At 47.0% G+C, this 27,190-nt stretch overlaps 1 long non-coding RNA gene and 1 pseudogene across 1 annotated transcript; one reads left to right on the plus strand and one right to left on the minus strand.

Annotated features, from left to right (window-relative positions):
• The window catches only part of LOC119856963, a 201,379-nt pseudogene that overhangs the window by 98,833 nt on the left and 75,356 nt on the right, over window positions 1-27,190 (minus strand).
• Window positions 11,536-26,987, plus strand: LOC119857540. Its single transcript, XR_005293628.2, has 3 exons — window positions 11,536-11,609; window positions 25,069-25,220; window positions 26,017-26,987. It is a non-coding gene; the product is annotated as an uncharacterized LOC119857540 (long non-coding RNA).

Raw genomic sequence — 27,190 nt, forward strand, 5'->3', positions numbered from 1 at the left:
CAAAGTAAAACTATTTCCCCATGGTATTTCTCCCTCCCACCCCACCCCCCACTGTTCCTCTGATATTCTTGTTAACTGCTGGAATTAGCCTACCTTGCTTGTCACCATGAAAGGTTTTCCTCCTTTCCCCCCCTTGCTGCTGGTGATGGCTTATCTTAAGTGATCACTCTCCTTACAGTGTGTATGATAAACCCATTGTTTCATGTTCTCTGTGTGTGTATATAAATCTCCCCTCTGTTTTTTCCACCAAATGCATCCGATGAAGTGAGCTGTAGCTCACGAAAGCTTATGCTCTAATAAATTTGTTAGTCTCTAAGGTGTCACAAGTACTCCTTTTCTTTTTATCTCATCACTGTAATCAAACAGTCTGAAGTTTGGTTTAATTGGAGTGGGTACTTTGCATAACTGTGTGGTAGTTGTGTTCTGTATTAAAATATAGATAAAATAAAGGATATTATGGAGGGGTGCATAAAAGCGGGGTCAGAGATGGATGAGATTCGAGGAAATAAGAAGGGCTCTGTGGGGTTCTGTGTAAATCCTGCCATGTAACTCAAATGAGATGGTAATTTATCCCAGAGGTTGAGGTCCCATCTTTGGATAATGTACTTCCCTTGGATTGTTTCTTTTTCATTCCAAGTGTCCATGGGGAAAGTATAGGGTCTTGGGTTCAGGAAAGCAATGTTGTTTGGAGATTGTTTTATATGCTATTTTGGTATTTATTTTTGGATTTAAATTAAGGGAAATGCAAGAGCAGGGATGGAAATTATCAGAGAAGATAGCTTGGAAGTTTGCAAACAGAAATCAAGCCATATCCAGGCACAGAATTGTAATACAATATAATCAAAAGTGAGACAGTCATTTGTCACAGAAGGGTTCAATTCATCAGACAGCCTCTCTGCAAACAATGCTTGGGCATAAAGAAGAGGAAAAGGCCAGCTGGATTGGTATTTTTGTGAAAAAAAAGGGACAAAAACGAAACAAAAACCACCCCACCCCACACCCGCGCGCGTGCACACACACTTATTTTTTAAAATCTTCAGAAAACTAAATTATTATTATCACTAGTTCTAGTTTAATATAACATCTTTGAATATCAAAGGAATAATGTCAGAATTGTCAGAACTCAAAGAAAAAACTAAATAAAAATAAAAAACCCACTTCCAGAAAATTCTACTCCAAGAGATGATTTTCGGGAGGGGCAAATTATGGGCAGATTTTTTTTCTTTAACTGAAGAAGCAAGAAGAGGAGGTGACATAATAGTTCCTAAACATATGCTCTTTAGATTAAAGCTCAATTGAAGGAAGAGGAAGAACACTTTATTTTCTTAAAGGGCACAATTGCTGGGTTATGAACAACAGTAGGCTCAGTAGATGCTCCCAGTGGAGTTTAAAATCTTGACACACAGAAGTATAACTATTCATAGATACTAAGGTCAGAAGGGACCATTCTGATCATCTAGTCCGACCTCCTGCACAACACAGGCCACAGAATCTCACCCACCCACTCCTACGAAAAACCTCACCTATGTCTGAGCTATTGAAGTCCTCAAATCGTGGTTTAAAGACTTCAAGGAGCAGAGAAGCCTCCCTCAAGTCAACCATGCCCCATGCTACAGAGGAAGGCGAAAAACCTCCAGGGCCTCTTCCAATCTGCCCTGGAGGAAAATTCCTTCCCGACCCCAAATATGGCGATTAGCTAAACCCTGAGCATATGGGCAAGATTTACCATCCAGATACTACAGAAAATTCTTTCCTGGGTAACTCAGATCCCATCCATCTAATATCCCATCTCAGGGGATTAGTCCTATTTACCCTGAATATTTAAAGATCAATTAATTACCAAAATCACATTATCCCATCATACCATCTCCTCCATAAACTTATCGAGTAGAATCTTAAAGCCAGATAGATCTTTTGCCCCCACTACTTCCCTTGGAAGGCTATTCCAAAACTTCACTCCTCTGATGGTTAGAAATCTTCGTCTAATTTCACGTCTAAACTTCCTGGTGGCCAGTTTATACCCATTTGTTCTTGTGTCCACATTGGTGCTGAGCTTAAATAATTCCTCGCCCTCTCCTGTATTTATCCCTCTGATATATTTATAGAGAGCAATCATATCTCCCCTCAACCTTCTTTTAGTTAGGCTAAACAAGCCAAGCTCCTTAAGTCTCCTTTCATAAGACAAGTTTTCCATTCCTTGGATCATCCTAGTAGCCCTTCTCTATACCTGCTCCAGTTTGAATTCATCCTTTTTAAACATGGGAGACCAGAACTGCACACAGTATTCCAGGTGAGTTTTCACCAGTGCCTTGTATAATGGTGATCTTCTGTCAGGGCATTTTCACATTACCAACCAAACCAATTTTATTCCTGTCCAAATCTCCTTGGAGCTTTCCTCTCCCTGCCCGATTTCCTTTCAACCAATTGGGAAGGGTTTCTTTCAATAGGCTCCTGAAGCATGTCTCTTGTTTCTGTGGAATCTTCTGGTTGGGTCAGACTTTGCCCACTCTGTTCTAATGGGGAATTCATGACTGTCACAACTCTTCCAGATTCAGCTTCAACTAAGACATCCTCGGTTTCTGGGGGCAGCCAAGATGAAATTCTGTCCCCATGATACCTTCTCAGATGGTCCTTATGTCCATACTGCCCCCAAGCTGTAAGTGGTAGCATCTGTGCCCAGTATGAAAGGATTTTTGAAACATAGGCAGGTCAAGCACAAACAGTCACAAGAGCATTTTTCAACTTGGAAAATGCTAAATCACACTCTGTTGATCACAGAGATGGTTTCCCTTTCTATCCCAACCTATGCAATGGCTTCCTTCTACATGTACTAGATTCTCTGATTCACATTTTCCAACTGTGGTTTCCCTTTTACTATTTGCTCATTGTCAGAAATGTTCAGCAAAGAACAGAAATCCATTCCTACTTCAGAGCCACATGCATTTTAGCAGCTAAAATCCTGCTAGGATCCTGGGGCTCAAAGCAAGTCTCAACCACTCTCCATATTTCCCTTGCTGAAAAGCTATCACAGCATGTAGCTGTTGTTATGCTTTTTGCTCCTAGAGGCAGGACAACAAACCAGTTGCCTATGAATCATTTGTTTCACCTGGGGAAGTGAATTTCCACAGACTGAATTTATAAGACACTTTTCCTGACATTTATTATACAGTTTCTGACGTTGCACTCCATATGTTTTATGGAAATATGCTAATGAGTGTGAATATAATGTAACGGGAAAATGCTTCATGCAAAAGGTCTCTTGTAAGGTATCATTACAAAGCTTATAATCTACTGAGTGTGTTCATCCTATTTGTATGAATGTATCATTCTTGAATCTAAACTAGAAATATGAAGTATAACTCTGAAATCCTGTTGTAATTATGCAAAGTGTGGGCCATTAATGGTGGTTTAGAATCTTGATGGCTCCCATTAACTAGGACAATTGGTTGAAAATGGCTGTTAACTTATAAGCCTTCCTGCGAGTCAGGCTGGGAAGAATGGAGGCTGGGGTCTCACAGGACATGGGACCATGTCATTTAATACTAGAATCCATCTTAAACCTGGTGCTTTTCCATTTAGAAGGAGGGGTGGAGACCCAGAAAGACAAAGCTATGGGGGGGAGGGGGGGAGAAGGGAGAACAAAGGAGTCTGCCAGTTATGAGTTTCAGAGTAGCAGCCGTGTTAGTCTGTATTCGCAAAAAGAAAAGGAGTACTTGTGGCACCTTAGAGACTAAGTCTCTAAGGTGCCACAAGTACTCCTTTTCTTTTTGCCAGTTATGAGAAATCCCCTAGTTACCACCTGAGCTGGAACTAACAAGGACTGCACCAGGGGAAAGGATTGTGCCCAGACTAGGAAAGAGTCTAGTCTGTGAAAGAAACTTACCAGAACATCTCTAAGGGTGAGGTTTACCTGTATTCAGTTTCTTAGTGTATTAGGCTTAGACTGGCATGTTTTGTTTTATTTTGCTTGGTAACTTACTTTCTTCTGTTTGTTATTACTTGGAACTTGTTATTACTTGATGGTATGATGGGATAATGTGATTTTGGTAAGTAATTGATCTTTAAATATTCAGGGTAAATAGGACTAATCCCCTGAGATGGGATATTAGATGGATGGGACCTGAGTTACCCAGGAAAGAATTTTCTGTAGTATCTGGATGATGAATCTTGCCCATATGCTCAGGGTTTAGCTGATCACCATATTTGGGGTCGGGAAGGAATTTTCCTCCAGGGCAGATTGGAAGAGGCCCTGGAGGTTTTTCGCCTTCCTCTGTAGCATGGGGCATGGTTGACTTGAGGGAGGCTTCTCTGCTCCTTGAAGTCTTTAAACCACGATTTGAGGACTTCAATAGCTCAGACATAGGTGAGGTTTTTCGTAATAGTGAGTGGGTGAGATTCTGTGGCCTGCGCTGTGCAGGAGGTCGGACTAGATGATCAGAATGGTCCCTTCTGACCTTAGTATCTATGAACCTAAACCATTTAAATCCTACTTTTTGTACTTAATAAAATCACTTTTGTTTATTAATTAACCCAGAGTAAGTGGATAATACCTAGGGGAGCTAACAGCTGTGCATATCTCTCTTGCAGTGTTATAGAGGGTGGACAACTTATGAGTTTACCCTGTATAAGCTTTATACAGAGTGAAACGGATTTATTTGGGATATGGATTCCATTGGGAGCTGGGTGTCTGGGTTCTGGAGACAGGAGTACTTGCTGAGCTGTTCTCAGTTAAGACTGCGGCTTTGGGGGTGTGGTTCAGACCGTGGGTCTCTGTTGCAGCAGGCTCATGGATTTGGCTCAACAAGACAAGGTTCTGGAGTCTCAAGCTGGCTCAGAGATAGTTTCAGCACATCATGTGACTGTCCCAAGGGGGTCTCTGTGACAGAACTCATTACACAGTTATTAGCCATAACAAAATCCAAGCAAATTATTAGCTCATCCACTATCTCAGCTATACAGACTATCCAGCTATTGTGGAAGGTCCAATTTTCAAAGCTAGTTTTCCTCAATTTGGATAACTGTTTGATCCCCAGGCACTCTCTCCATTTGAGACTAATTAGGCAGTTCAATTTTAGATCCCCTATTTGATTGGTTCTCAACCTATTTGCCATTGTAGACTGCCATTGTAGACATCCAATACTATATGGCCTATCTATATGGCCCTGGGGATGTCACAAGGGCCGCAGCTGTGTACTGCAGGTTGAGAGCCACTGTCCTGTTCCCCAGCATCGTTAACCTGTTTGGTCCAATAATTCTTATATTTGAGCTAGTGTCCACTACTCCTGTGCATTTCATAGACCATGTTACACACTCGACAGCCTGTTCTGGCTCTTCTGCTGAACCAGAGACCCCAATGGAGGGAATGGGGAGTTATCTCCTTCCTGAAGCTCACAGCCCATTTCTGCTCTGCTTCTGGGCTCCCTCTCTTGGTTCTGGACTCTTAGTGATAACATCCAGGAGCAGTTCTGCCCTCCTCATTACACTAAAGTAGGGCACACCTAGATTGGAATAGGAGAGCTCAGCCTTATTCCATGAAAGGGGCCAGTTACCTCCTACAAGCACCTAGGCAAGAATCTTGCATCATTTACATATGGATAAAACTTCTCTCCCCCTCCCAGCCTAGCTAAAAAGAACCCCCAAATGCTGCCAAGCACAGTAACACCCTTCTTTCTCATCATGTAAAGTGGTCCATTATAGACTGTGAGTGAATCAAGATCAAGAGATGGGTGGAGAAAATATAGGAGTTTAACTAACTAGAAATAACCCAGAAAACAGAAGGATGTATACAAGGGTCAAATTTCTTGATTCCCCAAAGATGCCTCAATTCACATATTTTCATCCCAAATTATAAGATGGACATTTGTCTCACATATGAATCACATTTATCATAAATAACTTGTTTTGTTCCTTCAATATGTCTTTCACCCTTAGAAGTTCTATATTTGTCTATCCTAGAAATAACACATAGATCTCTCTATACATAAATAATCTGTCTTCTTCCTCCCATGTCATGCCTCACGTTCCACTATAAACCCTAAAGATGTGAAATGAAAGATATTAGATATAACCAAAGAATGTTGTTGCATTATAGAAGTGGTATGAATGAAGGAGAAAGGAATATTGAAAGAGATAAGCACCTAGTCAGGGTATAACCTTATGTGATAGACCCAGGCCAGTTGCGTATAGCAGAGTAGCCCTATTGGGATCCAGGAAGTGCTAAAGGATCCCCCTGCAGCCTAAGAGGGGGGTCCACAGGACCTGGAAACCAAACAATTATGGGGGACAACTAATGAAATAACAGAGACAGGAGTGCAGTCAAAGGGTCAAATGAAGGGAACAAGATGGGGACATTGAGCAGAGAACCCTGGACAGCGCCCACTGCTCCTCAAAGGCATCAAGGGAGTCAGTGGATGCCGCCCAGAGGAACTCTGCCCGGATACGTGAATGGATGGAGGATCGGAAATAGGCCCCACAGTCACAGGAGACTCCATCGGCCAACCTCCTCACCCTGGTTTTATAGATGACCACTTTAGCCAGGGCCCGGAGGAGGTTGACCAGGAGGTCCCGTGACTTTGTGGGGCCATGGATAGGGAGTGCATTGATAAAGAGGTGAGGGGAAAAGTGCAACCAAAAACGTAACAAAATATCCGTGAGGAGCCGGAATAGGGGCTGCAACCTGGCGCACTCCAGGTAAACGTGCGCCAGGGTCTCCCTCAGGCCATAAAAGGGGCAGGTGTCTGGGATAGGGGTGAACCACACCAAGTACACGGCCGTACTCACGGCCCCATGAAGGAGCCACCAACTAATGTCCCTGGCGGGCCTCGGAACCAGGGTGGAGTATAGGCTGGCCCACCGGGGCTCCTCATCCTCTAAAGGTGGCAGGACGCGAAGCACAAGCGTGTATAGATGTTTCCTTGGCGCAGTCTGGAAACGAACCGGCTGCAAGTCGTGCAGCCGGCTCATGGTGAAGGGGCAGAGCAGTCGGTCAGGTCCACGGGGTAGGGGCCCGATTAAAAGGTCTCGAGGGCCTGGGGTGGAGGGTGGGCAGGGCACACTCTCTCTTAGGACCCGGTCGAGGTAAAACTAAGCAGCGGGTGGCAAAGTGGACCTCACCTCCTGAAGTACGCACCAGGGAGTATGAGGCCTGGAAAGCCCCATGCGCTAAGCGAGCATCAGGGGATCCAGTCTCTCTGGTCGTAGTGCAGGAGGTCTCCGACTCTGGTGACTTCTGCCAGGACCAACCTCTGGCGCACTGAGGGGGACTCCATCACCTGCAGATGGAGCTGGGGGTTGTTTAGCAGGGGCTCCATGAGGAGATCTGTCCCCAAGGACCTGGTCACTGAGAACAGTTTCCAGGTCCAGAGGAGGTCCTGGTAGAAGACCGGCAGCCCGGAGTGGTCTCACAGAAGACCCCTCAGATGGAGGTAAAGGAACTGCCAGTCATATTGGAGCCCTCAGAAGCGGCGCAGCAAGGCGTGCACCAGTACGCTCCATGCCGGACTACATGCACCATAAAGAAGCCTCTGCAGGGCCTGGAGGTGGAAGACAGGGACCTGAGTGTTTAGACACTTTAGGCCCTGCCCTCCTTCCTCCAGGGTAGATGGAGAACCCCTGCAGAGACCCAGTGCAGTCCTGACCGGAAGAACTCCAGACATCGATGTCCAGAGGTGGGCCAGGAGACCTGGTACTGGGAACAGGGTGTTGAGCCGGTACCAGAGCATGGACAGGACTAGTTGATTAAGCACCAGCGCTCTCCCTTGAAGGGAGAGGCACCAGAGTAGTCCTGTCCATTTCCGGAGCCACTCTATCACCCTACTCTCTAAACTGTGCCAGTTCTCCAGCATAGAGGGATGCGTGGCAGAAAGGTAAACGCTGAGATAGAACAGCAGACCCGCGCTCCACCGGATGGTCTGAAGTGTGGGTGGGAGGGAGCTCATCTGCCAGCTGTCCCCAACCACCAAGCCAGAGCTCTTGACCCAATTGACCCGGGCAGAGGAGGCTGCCGAATAGATAGCCTGACAAGCCTCCACCCACGTCAAGTCGCCCGGGTCCTGGCCCACGAGGAGCACATCGTCGGTGTATGCCGACAGGACCAGCTACAACTCCGGCTCTCTCAGCTCCAACCCCATCAGCCTCCTACGGAGGAGACAGAGGAAGGGGTCGATTGCCAGAGTATACAGCTGGCCCGAGAGGAGCTCCTCCTGCTTCTACCGGCACACTCCGCAGAGGGATGGATCCTTGGGGCTGGTGGCCAGACGCCTCTCCAGCTCTAAGACCTCCCGTTCTAACTGCTCTATCACCACATCCCTCTGTTGGGTGGCGCCCCGGCCGTAGTCGTGGCAGAAGAGCTGGGCGCGCACCTCTTCCAGGTCCCACCACCACCGCGCCAAGGGAAAGGCACGCTGCTGCCCTTGCCAGGCCAACCAGAACTCCCGGAAGGATGTCACAAAGCCCACATCCTCCAGCAAGCTGTTGTTGAAATGCCAATAGACCGGCCCCAGCCTCTCCACACAGAGAGGGGCCATTACGGTGGCTAAATGATGATCAGAGAACAGGGCCGGCAGGATAATGGAGGAGTGGGCCCGTGAGAGATGAAAATGTGATAAATAGATACAATCCAACCGGGAGTGACACGACCGATGGGCCTCCACCCAGACAAAGGTGGACGTCAAGATGTTGTCTGGGTGCTGGTCGTGCCAGACATGCACCAGGGAGTGATGTTCGACTATCTCCTCGAGGGTGGTATTAAAGTCCCCGCCCAGGACCAGGCATTCATGAGGATCCAAGGTGCCGAGGAAGGCAGACACCTGCTGATAAAAAGGCAGCCGCTTTGGGCCCAATGTCAGGGCATAGACATTGACGAGATTGATCACAAACCCCTCCATACGGACCTGGAGGTGCAGCAGGTGACCCGGCACAGCCTCGGTAACTACCAGCACCTTGGGCCATAGGTCGAGGGAAAACAGGGTCACCACTCCAGCCATACGAACTGTGAGATGGCTAAAGTGGTCCCTGTTCCCCCTAGCCACCAGCTGTCTTCAGCAACCAGAACTGTATGGGTCTCCTGCAGGAAAACCACAGAGTATCACCTCCCGAAGGAAGGGGAGCACCTGGCACCTGCGGAGACCCAGTCTACAGCCCCGGGTGTTCAATGTTGTGAAGATGATAGGTGCCATGAGGAGGGCTGGAGGGGGGGGATCTTCGCCTGCAGGGTCCCTTGCGGCCCCCGTTGGGCTGCGCAACAAACTGTGACCTACCCCGTAGGCGAGTAAGGAGTCACGGAAGAGGCAGACCTGCTGGTAGGCCACAATGGCCTGCTTCCTGGTCCTTTTACCCTCCCCATGAGGGCCCTCGCAGCCCAGAGGATTTGATGAAAGTCCCCCCATCGCTGCGAGCTGCACCTTATTACGGGAGCCATGGACATCTTCAAGGAACTCCAGCAGCTCTTCTCGCAGTGTATGGGGGGCCGGGGTCACTTTCCCCCGGCTATCCTCTGGAGGGGCCTCTGACACAGCCCAGCTACCAAGACGGGCAGGCAAGGGGTGGACCCCCGATGTGGCGCCCGATGGGCCAGTGCCACGCAGCCCACCTCAAACTCTGGCTCAATTGGGGGCGGCGGAGGGAAGATAGCAGCTCCTGGTGGGTCGGGACAGGGAAATACAAAGGCCACTCCCTGGGGGCTATCCTCTGGGAACGAGGAAGTGATGGCCCCAGAGGCATCAATGGCATCACGGGAGGTGGAGGGATAAGGACGGGGTTGGCATCAGGGGCAGGGCAGGGATCAAGAGTAGGGGCAGGGCAGGGGTCAGGAACAAAGTTGGGGAGAGGGACAGAGGCAGGATCCTGGACCCCAGAAGCTGGGCCACTGGGAGGAGGCCCCCCTCAGTCAGGCTCAGGGATTTGGGGGGTGGGAAAGGGACCCCCAATGATGCCAGGCTCTGGCTCCTTGGCTGGTGTGGAAGCCACGGCATTGGGAGGTGGACGGTCTGCAGTGGGGTCCCCGCCCGTGAAGGAGGTCCATTGCCCTACACCTACGAGGGATATCCCATGGGACTCAGGTCCCAGGCATGTGGCACCAGCTGTCGCCTCAGTAAGCTCAGTGGCCTTCAGCGGGGTGCCACCTGTGGCTGGGCAGATGGAGGAGCCCAGGGGATCCTCGGAGGTAGGAGCAGAAGCAGCAGTCAGGGGGAGGGAGCATGAGGAAAGGGGGGCCGGGGTGAGGTTGCTCAGATCGAGGCCCACTCGCAGAGGGTCGTCCTCCCCATGGGTGACCGGGGTCAGACCCAGGGCCTTGATCTCCTCATAAATGGAGGCGAGATCGCCTTCCACCACCCCAGGGTTCTCCCCACTTGCACCCGAAGTGACGGTCGCCTCAGGGCTCACAGGGTCTTCAGATGGTAATGGAGCAGGAGGGGCTCCATCAGGGGCCTCGGAGGGAAGGGACTCCAATGGAGGAGCGGGACTGCCCTCCAGTGCTGCCACGTCTTCTGCAGCCAGAGGGAAAAGGGCAGGGCAGGCAAACAAACTGAAGCCAGCAAGGGGGGCCGGGGCAAAAGGCTGCAAGGGGCAAATGGGGCAGGTAGCAAGGGGCAAAGCTGTGGGAGGACAATCATTCCAAGGGGGGGGGCATGTGCAACCCACATGCACTTGCACAAAAAGGTAATTTGGGCTGGCTGCTGCTTCTGGCCCAAATGGTGATGAAAGGGTGGGGCAAGCCAGGTAAGCAGCAGAGTCCCAGAGGCAGGAGCTGAAGGCCGATGGTAAGCATCCACTGGGGGTGGTGGATGGGCCAGCAATGGTGGTGGTGGAGGAAAAGGGGGACACACAATGAACTAAGGGGCAGGCTCCACACCATACCCTCTGTGTCCCCACAAACACAGTCAAATAACCCCCACCACAAGAGCACAGTTCAAAAGTTACTCAGTCTTAAGGCCCCCTCCACAGTGGTCTGCAGAGTCCCTGTGCGCTCCCCCAGCAGCAGATGGTCCTCGTCTTCTCCTCCTTTGGGTTCCAGCAGCTCCCAGGCAGCAAAGGCAGCAGCAGCTCCAGCAGGCAGGCCAGTGACCAGGCAGGCAGAAAGGACACCTCACAGGTGGTGGTGGTGGTGTCCACATCAGCAACGGCCAGGCCTGGGGTCCCTCACTCCCCTTCTCTGGGGAGTGGGCCAGCAGGTCCCCTGCAAGGGGCTGGAGCAACAGCAACCAAGGGTGGGAGAGAGGGCGGTAGCTAGCCAGCAACCAGGTAGCAGAGGTGGGTGGTGTCTGGCCCAGATAGGGGAGCAGCTAGAGTAACAAGAGCCCAGGAGTGGTAGTCTCCCTCCAGGCCAGTTGGGTACAGCAGAGTAGCAGATATACTGGTCACTGGATTAACAGTTTTCTGTTCCCTTACTGACCAGAGCAGGGGCTGCTCCAGGCTAATGAGAACACCTGACTCCAATTAACCTGCAAAGAGTCAGGTGAGGACATTAAGCTACTGTGACCACCTGTCTCTAATTTAAGGCCCCTCTGGTAGTAAAGAAGGGCTCACTTCAGTCAGGCTGAGGAGAGCAAATATGGCTGAAGGGCTGCTTAATGAAGATGTCCTCAAGTCATTGGTAAAGGAGCCCTAAGGTAAGGGTGAAGAAAGGAGAAGCAGGAGAGCTGTGGGGAAGTGGCCCAGGAAAATGTAGTAAATCTGGCAGTGAAAGGTTAGCTACCAACAGCTGCTACCATTAGGGTCCCTGGGCCAGAACCCAGAGTTAAGGGCAGGCCTGGGTTCCCCTCAACCCACCACTACAGAAACACCTCCTGGGAGGTGAAAACAGGCCCTTGTCAGGACAGGAGACTAAACTGTTTTGGAATGAGGCTGTAGGAGCAAGAGAGACTGTGGGAGTTCTCTCACCAACCTCCTTGCTGGCTTATGATGAAAAGGGCTCAGTAGACTGTATCCCTGGCCTGAGAGAGAGAGAAGGGCTACATAGAGGGTTGGAGTGAGCCTCTGAAGCTAGTATAAACCACCTTGAATTTGCGGGACCCACGGTGACAAGGTTAGAGCTCTGCCACACTTAGAATATTAAAATAAATTTCTTTTAAAGAGGGGGAAACTTCATTTGAAAGTCTGGAATAATAATAATAATAATGAAATACAATCTGTGAAATGAACTAAATATAAAATCACTCTGACTAAGAAAAGTTTGAGAGATTAGTTGTACATCAACACCACCTCCTGGAGATCCACGCTTACCATTCTCTCTGAGCCCTGACAGGTCAAGAGTCCAATAGAAAATCAGAGAGTAGCTCTGGCCAATGAGCCCTGAAATCAGGGTATATAAAACTGAGGTCACTGTATGAGACCCCAGAGTTGCTGAACACATTGAAGAAGATGTAGGACTGAAAAGTACTGCTGGGCATTTGACCAGCCCCACAGACTAACTCTCCCCATCCTATGGTTACCAGGAATGAGATGAAGTGGTGAGATTTAATTTCATAGACTGTATTTCTTTGTGTTCTTTATATGAATATTATGTTGCTGCATGTACACTCTTTTTAATAAGGCCTCAAGTAACCAATTTTTGGATTTGTATTAAATGTTATCTGCATGTTTCTCCTTTTTAAGCCCAAGTATATTGGCCAAAGAGAATCTCAAAATACAGCTTTATGCTATTGTTCTTGATATTTTAAACTTGTCCCTCTCATACCAAATGCTTCAAATAGCAGGCACCATATTCATAGAAGGATCTTAAGAAAATTGCATGCTTATTCCTTAGAGAATTTCTACCCAGGGTGATTTTTACACCTCAAAGTTGCAGGCTCAGATGGATAGTACATGGCCCATTCATCTCAATGAGATGTTCTCAGCTGAAAGAGAATATAACATGGAGATGAGGATAGCCTGAAAAAATAGCTCTGAGACATGTGAACTGCTCCATTGATTTCCATGATTGTTCCCTTCCCCCGCCACAGTGCTGCAGAATTTCTGATAGGCGCCAAGTGTATCCGTTTTTGGCTCCTCACCCTAGTCTCAGCACTGTGTTCTTGGTGTATGCTCTCAGCATGCCTGTTCTAAACTACAGGGCAGGGCTTCCGAAGAAATCCTGGCTCACTTGGGGGGTGGGGAAATGGGCTCAGACACCCACAACAAGCAAGCCCTCTGTCAAATGGCTCATATGAGGGGAGCAGGGAAGGGGGAGCTCAACCCCTGTAGAGGGTCTGGGAAAACCCAGATTGTGACACACACAAACTATTCTCTACCTATTCCCGTCTCTCACCCTCATGTTCCCCTTCCCAGCTCCCATCCCTCTCCTTCCCACTCCCCCTAGAGCCCCATTACCTAAGCCTCAACCCCTCTTCCCACCTGCTCTTTCACCCCAATCACCCTCCCCTCCTGGAAGCATTTGCTTGTGTAGTTATTTTCTTTTCAAATTGTAGTTTCAGTACCTTCTGCATATTCTGCAATACTCGGATTCTAATTCCCCCAAATTAAAATCCCCCTGTAAAAGAGGCAGATTTGAGCAATATGCCTGCTTCTTTTACTTCAGATTTCTGCCCCAGGTTGGATTGGACTCACAGTGCCAGGGGTGGTACTCAAAAGCAATTGCGATAATACATCCACAGAGCTGACCAGGTCCTGTGTTAGGTGGTTTTACAGATAGTAGCCTCTCTCTCTGCACATGCTCAGTTTAATCCATTAGGCACATTGTCATAAATATAAAGGGAAGGGTAAACACCTTTTAAAATCCCTCCTGGCCAGAGGAAAAACCCTTTCTCCTGTAAAGGGTTAAGAAGCTAGGATAACCTCACTGGCACCTGACCAAAAGCTGGGGGAAGGGAGAAACAAAGCCTCTCTCTCTGTCTATGTGATGCTTTTGCTGGGGACAGAACAGGAATGGAGTCTTAGAACTTAGTAAGTAAGCTAGCTAGATATGCATTAGATTTTATTTTCTTTAAATGGCTGAGAAAATAAGGTGTGCTGAATGGAATGGATATTCCTGTTTTTGTGTCTTTTTGTAACTTAAGGTTTTGCCTAGAGGGATTCTCTGTGTTGAATCTAATTACCCTGTAAGGTATTTACCATCCTGATTTTACAGAGGTGATTCTTTTTACTTCTATTAAAATTTTTCTTTTAAGAGTCTAAATGCTTTTTCATTGTTAAGATCCAAGGGTTTGGGTCTGTGGTCACCTATGCAAATTGGTGAGGATTTTTATCAAACCTTCCCCAGGAAGGGGGGGTAGCTTTTGGTAGGATTTTTCAGGGGAAAGACACTTCCAGATGGACTCTTTCCTAATAATATACCAGTTAGACGTTTGGTGGCAGTGGAAGTCCAAGGGCAAAAGGTAAAATAGTTTGTACCTTGGGGAAGTTTTAACCTAAGCTGGTAAAAGTAAGCTTAGGAGGTTTTCATGTCGGTCCCCACATCTGTACCCTAGAGTTCAGAGTGGGGAAGGAACCTTGACACAAATGAATAGGTGTGAAAGCCTTCTCAAGTGCCTAACTGGAGACGCAAACTCTTTCTGAAATGTTTTAATTTGATTCCCCCAAAGGGCTAGTGGGTGCCAGGCTCTCTGTTGGGGATCCTCGAGCATTTGAGACTCTGGTCTGATGAGCTGACCCCAGCTTGATCTTTATCTATGAACATAAATAAGTTGCCAGAATCTGTCAACTTTAAGAAAAGCTGGGGGGCAGCGGGGTTGGGGGGAGGTGGGGTTTGTATCTCAGGATTTCCTTGGTCAAATAATCCAAAAGTTGGGTGATTAACAGAACATCATGCATCCATGAGGAACACCAAATTCAAGGCAATCTGAGTAACCATGTAAATTTTACACCTCTCGGGGGTTTAGCTTTCAATGGGAAGCTGGTCAGAACCTTAACTATAGCAGAACTGTCACTTGATTGTAATTAAAAAATACAACTATCCTAAACAAAATATGGAATTTATTCTCCTACCACCTGAGGTCCAGAGTCTGCAAAGGAAAGAATAAAGTGACAACAAGTTCATAGAATATCAGGGTTGGAAGGGACTTCAGAAGGTCATCTAGTCCAACCCCCTGCTCAAAGGGGGACCAATCCCCAATTTTTGCTCCAGATACCTAAGTGGCCCCCCTCAAGAACTGAACTCACAACCCTGGGTTTAGCAGACCAATGCTCAAACCACTGAGCTATCCCTTCCCACCCTTCCTGGTGACAAGAAAAGCTCATTGGAAACATTTTTGGTTGAGACACTGGAACCTAAAGAAGACAGCTCCTCCCACATACATGACAGTGGCTGATGAGCATCACTTGGATTATCAAACTGGTGGGCCACAAACCACAACCAAGGAACAAGCACATGGAGGTTCTGTTGACCAAATGAACACTGTATTTGGTGCTGAAGAGTGCTTCAGCTCCTGGATCCCTGCCACAGAGCTGGGAGCCTTAAAGCCCAGGGAGACATGGCTTCTGAGTTCCAAAGTTCCCAGTTTAGTCATTGCCTCCAGGGCTTGTAGCAGACTGATGGGGAGTGGAGAGTCTTGAAACTTTGAGTGCCATGGCTGAGCTGGGTGACTTGGCTCTTGGTCTCCCAGTCTTAATTTCTTTTATATATTTTTGAAACAAAATGTTTTTATTTAAAAAAACAGTTCTTTCATTGTTTCCATTCCAGGGGAAACTTCAAAATTGCTACTTTTCATTCTGAAAATGGAACTTTTTTTCAGAAATTGCCTCAGAATGGAAACTCTGACTTTCAACCAGGTCTAGTCTTACCTTCATGGTCTGCCTCAGAACTCAAGGAGTGAGTTACAGTTTACAAATCACTGGTACCCCAGCCCAGCAGACAAGGATGAGAAGAACCAGTGAGACATGAAAATCACTGACTGCCCACCGCCATCAGCACTGGGTCCTAAGTACTTCCTCCCCTCTTTGGCCTTCACAGAGGTCTGTGTTTTCTTTTAGACGTGACAGATGAAGCAGGAGATGAAAACCCAAGTGCTGTCGGGGAAACCCAAGAAGAAATAAACATCCGTACAAAGAATTTTTGCATGCCAGCTCCTTGGCCATAAAGAGGCCAAGAGATCCTCTTTCTTTGCTATAGCAACCACTGAATCACACCTCACTGTTAATCACTTTGTCAACCTAGCTGTCTCCGCTCTTCTCTCGAGGCCAGCACCACTCACTGCAAGGAACTGGGCACCCACTTTATCAAGAAGCTCTTCCACCTCCAGGATGGCTGCAGTGACCATCAGGGATAAAATGACAGCCACCTCCTCAGAATTCTGACTATTCTCAGAACAGGAATCACTACAGGAAATCTGATCCTCTACCTACAATTCTGATCCGTGATGTTCTTGGCTTGTGAAAGACAGTCAGAGCATCTAGGGCCCCTACTAACCAGTACTGTCACCGCCGCCTTTTAGGGGGGAAATCTATCCCCCACCACCATGCCTGAGCATGCAGTTCTCTGGCTAGTACTTAAGAATTCATTGATTGATGCAGACTGACTTACAAGCCATCTCCTGTGCTGTTCCATGATCATGGAGAGCCAGGCAGCCTGACAGAGCTCTGATACATTCAGTGTAAGAGTGCTAACTGATCTGCTTTGCTTAACATGAGCATCTGCACAACATAACAGCCAGTTCCAACTGGCTCGCCACCCGGTATCATCTGGAGGCCTATGCATGGCTAAAAGTGTGACCCACAGTAAGGTTGTGGAGCAAAGTAGACCATGTCAAAAAAACAAGTAAGCCCATTCCTGACCTGCGAGGATGGTACAGGAACCCAGAGACTCCTTGTGAGATAAGGAGAGAATGACAGTTGCAACAAAAACACTCATGCATTATTCTGTCAGATACAAGGATGGTAAATAACATCTGGAGTGTAATATGTAAGATGTTTCCAAAAAGAAAAGGAGTACCCGTGGCACCTTAGAGACTAACAAATTTATTAGAGCATAAGCTTTCGTGAGCTACAGCTCACTTCATCGGATGCATTTGGTGGAAAAAGCAGAGGAGAGATTTACACACACACACACACACACACACACACACACACACACACACACACACACACACACACACACACACAGAGAGAGAACATGAAACAATGGGTTTATCATACACACTGTAAGGAGAGTGATGATAAACCCATTGTTTCATGTTCTCTCTCTCTGTGTGTGTGTGTGTGTGTGTGTGTGTGTGTGTGTGTGTGTGTAAATCTCTCCTCTGCTTTTTTCACCAAATGCATCCGATGAAGTGAGCTGTAGCTCACGAAAGCTTATGCTCAAATAAATTTGTTAGTCTCTAAGGTGCCACAAGTACTCCTTTTCTTTTTGCGAATACAGACTAACACGGCTGCTACTCTGAAACATGTAAGATGTTTGTATCAATGTATAAAAAGTCGTAACGGGGCAGCTTTGTATTGGCCTAGGGGACAACATTATGTTGATTGAGCTGATACACATGTATGCTTGTGGCAAGGTCAGTGTACCTGTAACCACTGCACCTTGTCGACAATAAACCTGGCTGAACCTTCACCAGTGAACCGAGCCTGTGGTCTTTCTTTGATTAACACTGAGATCTGCTGAATCAGGATGCTACAGGCTACACTGGTGAAGTCAACACCAGAGCTCCAACAACGGCATAGGAGCAGCACCGAAACATCCTCTGGTCTCCATTTCTGAGCAACCTGATTAGGAAACTACTGAATAACTGCATCTAGCTTCACCCATCCATTGCAATATCCAGCTGGACACAGAGCAGAGCTGGCACTGCTGAGGCTGAGAGTGCTTTGTTCCCTGCTCTCATATACTTGGTCCTGGGCTTTGTGAGCCACAGTATCCCAGAGGAGCCCAGCAATGTCAGCTGGGCTCAGATCATAGATCAAAATTTGTTCACAGATCAAAACTTGGTCTTTCATGTTACTAGGGTTATATCTGTATTTTTATTATTTGTATGACAGTGGTAGAACTCATCTTTATCCTCATCGCTGTGTTCCTCTGTTGGAGCACAGCACTGTATGACTGACATCTTTAGGAATCTGGCTTGGAGTCTGGCACAGATGAGGCACTAGTTAGTAGGCTCCCAGTTGATTTCTCTGCAGAGTCTGTTATAATTAGAGCTACTCCCTCTGAGTGCTGCTTGCTACACCCTGAGTAAATCAGATATTTGTTCTCTTGCCTGAAGTACTACTTATCCACACGTATCCATCTTCTCCCACCGATGCCCAGGATTTCAAGTCTATACTTGTCCATAACCCTCATGATCTGCAAGATCTTTGATGTGTGAAACATTGTTCTCACATTCCAGTAAAGCAGTAACCAGCGCTGAAGTACTTTCTTGCTGTCAGCATCAAACTTTTCAGGGCCTTGGTTTCCAAAGACTGGCTATCACCAGGAGCCTTCCTGAAGCACAAAGGGGCAGCAGTGTTCATTTTCACCGGAATGGTAGCCTAGTTCTGTTTCTATAACTGGTGAGGTGTTTTTACAAGACTACGTGTTTAGCCCTGCACTCAACCCTCCCCATTTTATCTGGGCTTGGGACTGGCAGACACAGGCAAAAGATGCAGCATTGCAGAAGTGTATTAACAACACAAACACCAGTCTAGCATAGGTAGACAGCAATGCCAAGAAGACTGAGACTTAGCTAATGATATTGTGTTACTGAGTGACAGCCCTGAAGTTACAAAGTCAGAGAACTTGGGGAAAATAGCATGCAAAGTAGGGCTCAGAATTAATTAGGCTAAAACAAACATCCTTGAAACCCAGAGGTCAAACAGTAACATCTCATGAGAATGCAAAAATATCAAGAAAGTAGAACAACTTGTCTACCTGGGCAGCACCATATTGACCAACAGATACCTCAAGAAGCAAGTGACATCAAATATAGGAAACTCATTCACAGCATTTACAAAACTCCGCAATGTATGGAAATGAAAGCTATACAGCACCAACACAAAACCCAGAATCTTTAATACAAACGTAATCTCAATGGTAACATAAGGCTGCTAGAGCTGGAGCACTATCAAAAGTTTAGACAGAAAACTATATGCCTTCCAGAATAAGTGCCTACAAAGGAATCTCGGCACTGGTTGAAAAGACCAACAAAAGGATTTGAGAAATCTCCAACCAGCAGCTCATTTCCAACACAATCTGAGGGGAGCACTGGACATATTTGGGGCATATACTGCAGATGCCAGCACAGACTCCCACATGACGTCATCAAGGGCAAAACAACTGCTGTGAGAAAACAAGGGTGCCTGAGAAGAAGTCTTGGCAGGGAGGGGCAAAATAGTAAATCTCAACACCTTAGAGCAGTGCTCCCCACTATTTTTGAAGTGGGGGCCACTTTGGCAAAAAAATCTCCAATGTGAGAGCCACATCAACCCGACACAGATGTTTGAACAGTCGGAATTCTTTGTTAGTTGATATGGTAACATTACCGTTATTAGTAATATTGCTTGGGGGGCAGGAGAGGGTATGGGGGGCTGGCTCTGGGAGGGGGCTCAGGGTTGGGGCAGGGGCTTGGGATGCAGGAGGGGGTGAGGGGTGCAAGTTCTGGGAGGGAGTTTGGGTGCAGGAGGGGACTCCAGCCTGGGGCAGAGTGTTTGGGTGCAGGAGGGGGTATGGGGTGCAGCCTCTGGGAGGCTGCAAGTGGGTGGTGGAAGAGCTATTCAGAACCTGCTGATTGAAGGGAACCGCACTTACTTTGGGCAGCCCCGGCCCCACACTGCTCCTGGAAGAGGCCAACAAGCCCCTACCACCCCTGGGGGGTGGGACACGTGGCTCTGTGCCCTGTCCCTCTCTGCAGGCACCGCTCCTGCAACTCCCATTGGCCACAGTTCCCCATTATTGGTCAATGGGAGCAAGTGGGGGTGGTACTTGCAGGCAGGAGCAGTGCACGGAGACTTCTGCTCCCTCCCTTACTCTCTCCAGGGCTGCAGGGGTGTGCTGGCGGCTTCCAGGAGTGGCATGGGGCCGGGGAAGGCAGGGAGCCTGCCTTAGCTGCAGCCCCACTGCCGCCGGAGAGTGCAATCGACAGGGAGCTGCACTTAAGGTCCATGGGAGCCGCCACTGGCTTGCAGGCCATGCAGTGAAGAACACTGCCTTAGAGCAAATGCAAGCAGCAGCAAATGACAGAGGAATGGAAGAGAGTGGTTTACGCCATGTGCCAACATTGAAGAATACAATGTAGTAACTCCATCAGTGCCTGGGGCTCAACCAAGAACAGGGCCCCATTGTGCTAGGAGCTGTACAGAGTAGTAGATAGACTGTAAACTTCTCAGGGGAGGGACTATTTAGCCAAGACAGACTAAAGGGAGTGGACAGGGACAGAACACACAAGCAGAATGAATAGCACAGTAGTGTCACTTTGTTTAGGGAGGGGGGAAGGTGGGTGAGTCTTTGCATTTGGGTTTTGATTAATTCTGTGTGTGGGAGCTGTTAGGTGGGAAAATGAAAGAAAGATGAAAGGAGAGGGGAGAAAGGGAAGGAAGGAAGAAATGAGGGGAGCGTGGAAAGAGACTAAGATACAGACTTCAGAGTAGCAGCCGTGTTAGTCTGTATTCGCAAAAAGAAAAGGAGTACTTGTGGCACCTTAATAAATTTGTTAGTCTCTAAGGTGCCACAAGTACTCCTTTTCTTTTTAAGATACAGACTGTGAGGGAGGGAAAAAGACAGGGTTGCAACAAACAGCCAATCAGCACAAGGAAAAGAACATCAAGGGTGACAACTGGTAGCAGGCAGTCTGATAACATCAGCGTCCAACAATCCCTGCTGAGGCTGCTTCTGTCTGCTCCTATTGACTAGGATTCATCTCTGGTCCTGGGCTTGGTTTTGGAGTTTCATGGAGGATTAAGACCATGGCATTAAACTGGCAGCAGAAGCTGACTGGGAGTCAATGGAGGGACTGGAGCACAGACCTGATGTGGTCACAGTGGCATAAACCATGGAAGAGGTGGACAGGCTCTTTCTATTGTCTGGAACATATGCACTGTTAGATTCAGTGTTAGGCACAGTGATCCTGTCTGGAGAAGAGAAGTAAACTGAAACTATATGGTTAAGTCCTCGTCTGTACAGAATGTGTGAAGTTGCTCAGCAAACTAGCAATTCCTATTCAAACTTTGTCACAGGTCATACCTCTAGGGCATCCCTGTGAGGTGAGGGTGGGCATCTCTCTCACCCCAATGTCCCTTTCTGGCTGGAGATGTCACTATAGCGCTGGTTTGGAGTGCAGGGTGTAGTCTCCTGGCTGTCAGTCTTTGGGAGGTGGCCTCCCCTCCTTTAAGGCGTGGCCACAGTCCAAGACAGAAAAAGGTAAAGAAAATAATCCTGCAGCCCAGGAAACAGTCTGGGCTCACCCCACTGTTCCTCTCAAGGTAAGAAGTAAATAGTCTCTGAGAAGGGGGCTGGGTTCCTAACACCCTGAGTGATCCAGGATGAGCCCCTGGGGCGCTAATGAAAAGCAAAGCAGAGTAAAGATGTTTCCTCTGCCTCTCAAGAGGGTCCAGGCAGAAGAATCTCTTCTGCAGCTTCCCTGGTGAGCAGTCCCTGCCCTGTGGGGCTAGGGAACGCTAGTTCCGCTTCCCTCTAATGCTACCCTGCACTGGGCTTGGATCCTCCCTTTTAAGCAACCACCCTTCTGCAGGTGCAATAGACCTCACAGGTGTGCCAGGTTGGGGCTGACTGTGCCTGGAGGAGTTCTTTAACTCCTTCCTGACTAGGCTGGGAATCTCTGTCCAACCATATAACCCACCCCTCAAGACTGAACTCAGGATCCCCCAATCCAATCCTGATTTTCCCACCGGTCTCAGGCAGGGCCTGCTCAGCCCTCTGGAGCCCCAGGTTGGAGCATGCTGAGTGAAGAAGGGACCTCTGGAGGTTGTATCTGCAAAGCTGAAATAAGTCTCTACTGAGCTTCAGCACTGCGATTTTTTTTTTCAAAGGTTTATAATCTCGGAAAACTGGAGCAGACTTCCATAGGAACAGAAATAGGCACATCCCTGGCACAAATGCTCCCCCCTGCCAAATTTCTAGTTCCTGCTCCAAAGCATGGGGGTGATAAAGCTTCTCAAAGAAAAGTTCACCAGAATTACTTTCAGCTCGCTCATCATATCTTACTAAACACCAGAGCAGCCACTCAGAATAGAGACTCTTGACCCTTGTGTTTGATGGAGGGAACCTCTTCAATCTCTCACTTCACCCTGTTCCCAAAGTCTGTAAAAGTGGGAGAACTTGCTCCCACTTTGAAATGTTTTGGGACCAATCTTATTTAATCTTTTTATTACTGACCTTGGCACAAAAAGTGGGAGTGTGCTAATAAAGTTTGCAGATGATACAAAGCTGGGAGGTATTGCCAATTCGGAGAAGGATCGGGATATTATACAGGAGGATCTGGATTACCTTGTAAACTGGAGTAATAGTAATAGGATGAAATTTAATAGTGAGAAGTGTAAGGTTATGCATTTAGGGATTAATAACAAGAATTTTAGCTATAAGTTGGGGACGCATCAATTAGAAGTAACGGAAGAGGAGAAGGACCTTGGAGTATTGGTTGATCATAGGATGACTATGAGCTGCCAATGTGATATGGCTGTGAAAAAAGCTAATGCGGTTTTGGGATGCATCAGGAGAGGCATTTCCAGTAGGGATAAGGAGGTTTTAGTACCGTTATACAAGGCACTGGTGAGACCTCATCTAGAATACTGTGTGCAGTTCTGGTCTCCCATGTTTAAAAAGGATGAATTCAAACTGGAGCAGGTACAGAGAAGGACTACTAGAATGATCCGAGGAATGGAAAACTTGTCTTATGAAAGGAGACTTAAGGAGCTTGGCTTGTTTAGCCTAACTAAAAGAAGGTTGAGGGGAGATATGATTGCTCTCTATAAATATATCGGAGGGATAAATACAGGAGAGGGAGAGGAATTATTTCAGCTCAGCACCAATGTGGACACAAGAACAAATGGGTATAAACTGGCCACCAGGAAGCTTAGACTTGAAATCAGATGAAGGTTTTTAACCATCAGAGGAGTGAAGTTTTGGAATAGCCTTCCAAGGGAAGCAGTGGGGGCAAAAGATCTATCTGGTTTTAAGATTCTACTCGATAAGCTTATGGAGGAGATGGTATGATGGGATAATGGGATTTTGGTAAGTAATTGATCTTTAAATATTCAGGGTAAATAGGCCAAATCCCCTGAGATGGGATATTAGATGGATGGGATCTGAGTTACTATAGAAAATTCTTTCCTGGGTATCTGGCTGGTGAATCTTGCCCATATGCTCAGGGTTTAGCTGATTGCCATATTTGGGGTCGGGAAGGAATTTTCCTCCAGGGCAGATTGGAGAGGCCCTGGAGGTTTTTCGCCTTCCTCTGTAGCATGGTTGACTTGAGGGAGGCTTCTCTGCTCCTTGAAGTCTTTGAACCATGATTTAAGGACTTCAATAGCTCAGACATGGGTGAGGTTTTTCATAGGAGTGGGTGGGTGAGATTCTGTGGCCTGCGCTGTGCAGGAGGTCAGACTAGATGATCAGAATGGTCCCTTCTGACCTTAGTATCTATCTATCTATGAAACTTGGGGGAAGCAGTGTGTTTCCCTAGCCTATGGATGAACCATTTAGGTTGAAATTTCACAAAAATATCTAGCTTGAAGCAGACACCCAGCATGGAAAATTTAAGACAAAATGACAGGTTTCAGAGTAGCAGCCGTGTTAGTCTGTATTCGCAAAAAGAAAAGGAGTACTTGTGGCACCTTGGAGACTAACAAATTTATTAGAGCATAAGCTTTCGTGAGCTACATCTCACTTCAAAATGGTTAAAGTTAGCAAAGTTATAAGCAACAGAAAACTACTGATGGAAGTGCCCGGCTACAATAACAGCAGGTAGCACTTCCAGCTTCACTTAAAAGATATGTACTCTACAAAGCAAAGTATACCTTTTGATATTAGCAAATATAAAACCTATCATAGGCATGATACAGCCATTGTAAAATCCTAGTACAGGTTGGGTAGAGCCCTTCATAGCTCTTGTAATGTAGTATTCAAAGAAAGAGAAATGTACACCAGGATACCAGAAGAAAAGGTAAAAAGCTGACTAGTGAAGTCTAGTCCTGGGTGACATATTCAGTGCCTTCTAATTGGAAATAACCATACTGTGCTAACTTGGGTGCATATTTTTGAAGCATAACTTCTGTGTAAGGGGAACATGCTGTGACATTCATTGCTTCCCGGAAGGAGTGGTATGTATGCCTCCTTTTCATATTGTACTGCCTTGTCTTTTATTAATAAATTTGGCTAAGCTTGTTTGTTTGGTCTCAAGTATTTTTAATATTGCCAAGCATACTGTTAGACTGACAATTCACTGTACCTGGGGGAGATACAAGTACCACTTTCAGAAGGCAGCAGCTCCATTTTAAAGCAATGGTGGCTGATGCAAGCCCCTTTCTCTGATGCTCCACAGACTCAGTTCGTTTCCCATTCCCTTCCAAACTGATTCAAAGTCCTTGTACTAATTTGCAAGACCCTAAATAGGTTATGATCTGACGTGTACACTACAGAACTCCACATTGCAACTTGCATCAGTGTGACTGAACTGGAAGCTGCAATGACACAGTGTAGTCACACTAGCCATTCCCTCTCGGATGCACACAATGCACTACATCCTCAAAGAACATTCTGCAAATGTTGCAGGGCCTGTGGATTGTTGCATCTACCCTACATTTCCTAGCGCTGCTTCCTGGAGCAGGTGCCTAGAGTCTACAGATTATAGCATATGTGTGCACTTAGTCAGTATTTTTGGTTTGCAGCATTGCCTGATTTAAATGGTTGTATCCTGGGTTGTCGGCAGCAACAACCTGACACTTGTAGATGCTATGACAGAGGTTCAGCACCTCCTACTGCCACTTCTACCCACATACAGTTTCTGGGCCTGGCAGCCCAGAGTGGATCATGAAGAGCACCAGCAGCTTTGGGTGCTGGTGCTCATGGAGGTGAGGAGTAGGATTTTTTTCTCTTAATTAATTTCTTCAATAATATTTGTTTAAATTTTTGTAATTTTTCAATAGTTTTACTGTTTCATGGTTTGTTTAGTAGCTGAACTCAGTTTCTCTCTATCCTATGTTTTCCTTTAGGAGATGACAGTGCTCTGGACCCACAGGAAGAACATCCTTCATGGTCCTTCAGGCACCCCATGCTCACTGAAATTTTCCCCACCTGCCATAGTGGAATCCCTTAGGGTTGGCAGGATGGGTGCAATCAGAGGATGATGGAGAACCATGGAAAAGTAAGAGGATTTAGTTGAGGTGTGGGAGTGCAGAGGGTAGGGGTCCTGTGAATGTTAATTTGTGAAGTATTACCCTGTTCTGTGCTCTCTTTAGCCAATCTCAGGAGCCTGCTGAGCCTGTCAGAGCCATTGTGCATTGGGGGGGGGGGTGGTCTGTGTCCATGCACATGCACCATGGCCATGCTCACTAACCCCTGATTTAATTATTTTGTTTTTGCACAAGAATTTCCAGTGGACCAAATTTTTTTGACGTTGACATGTGTTTTGAAGTTCTGATGTTGTTCTCGTTCATTGTCTTTGTTATTCTGGGGGGGGGGGGTTGCGGGTTGGGCCGAGCAGAGACCAGCCATTCTCCCGTCAACTGCTCTGGGGCTGGCATGCAGCAGGGATACGAGTGGCAGAGCTCACTGAAAAATGGAAACAATTCCCTTTCGAATATTTTGCTTAATACTTCATCCATTTTTTTTCATCAAGTGTGACATTTTCCAACTAACTCTAGTGAGCAGCTTGACAGGTGACAGAATCAACTTCATAGAGTTTAAGGCCAGAAGAGACCATTAGTTCATCTAGTCTGCCCTCCTGCAACTCACAGGCTGTTACATTTACATTAAAGTACCCCTTTGTTGAACCCAGTGATTCTGAGTTATCAAAGGGCTCATGGGAGGATGGGCAGGGCCAATGTGGAACTTTACTGGGAGAAGACACATTGTATGACTAGCTGCTTTGCCAGTGCTTGTGCTGAAACAGTACAGAAGGATGTGGTGGTGGAAAATGTGATTGTATTTCCTCTGAGCAGGTTAAACACCAAAGGTGATGGGATTCCTGGTGCACTGCTGTACGCAAGTTTGTGTGGTGGTACAGGTCGGGGGAGGAAGCTGTGCTGTTGCTGCCCAAGCCAAAGGCCTGTAGCAGACAGTCTCAGGGATTGATTTATTCATCCAGCACCCTGCAGCACAACTGTGCTCCACAGGGACAATCCCCCTGGAGAAGCCCAGAATCAGACTTTTGAGCATTGGTACAGAGGGTTCTCAACAGCTAGAACTCAACAGGTGTAGAACTTGTTCTTAGAGGGGATCAGACTGCATCCTGACCTGGCCGTCTTCAAAGCAAAATGCAAGATCACCTCTTTGCTAAAGCCTTTGCCAGGAACAACAGGGTCAGCATGAGATGGAGTTGATGTAATAAGAGGAAAGAAAGAATAAGAGAAAAGAAAACGGGGCAGGTGTGACACAGAGCGTGTGGCAAAGGGTCCCTTGTTCTTTGCAAACAGGTCTCACCTTAGACCTGACAAATGGAATATACCAAACACATCTTATAGGATATTTATCCATAACATGTAACACATCTACAGAAAGCTATGTTATCTACCCTTTCCACATCCCAGAACAGCCAATGGAAAACTATCAAAGACAATGCTAAATGATCAAAGCTTGGACACGAAAAAGAACCTTCCACCAGGCTACGAATACAGCAGATGATGGTTCTCAGTAGAACAGAGTGTAGGGAAAGGCGCTCTGTATTTATTCACTAAGGAAACCGCTTGAAGAGTTGTGGGGGCTGTCCTGAATGTTTGGATCCTGGTTCTTATGAAACCAGCTAATTCTGCAACAGACTAAACTTTCTGGGGAAAACCTACTTTATTAGCTAGGAAAGGTAACTACTTACTGGTGTAGACCCAGGTTCACGGATTTAAGATTTTGTTTTCTGTTGGAAACAACTGGTTACATCACTTTCTCCATTTCTAGATAAATCTTTATTCTGTCTTAAATAAACCTACTTTTGTTTTATTACAAGAGTTCACAAGTGCTGAGTGGTGTACCAGAGCAGTGATTTAAGGTAAATCTGGTAAACTGGGGTACAGGGCACATTTTGGTGCAGAGTATATGGTATTTATGTGACGAGTCAGGGGCTGGGTATCACAAGAGAATGATTCAAAGGGACTCAGTGATTAGGGTGCCCCCTTGTTAGCC

The sequence above is a fragment of the Dermochelys coriacea genome, chromosome 6, assembly GCF_009764565.3.
Source record: "Dermochelys coriacea isolate rDerCor1 chromosome 6, rDerCor1.pri.v4, whole genome shotgun sequence".
NCBI classification, from domain to species: domain Eukaryota; kingdom Metazoa; phylum Chordata; order Testudines; family Dermochelyidae; genus Dermochelys; species Dermochelys coriacea.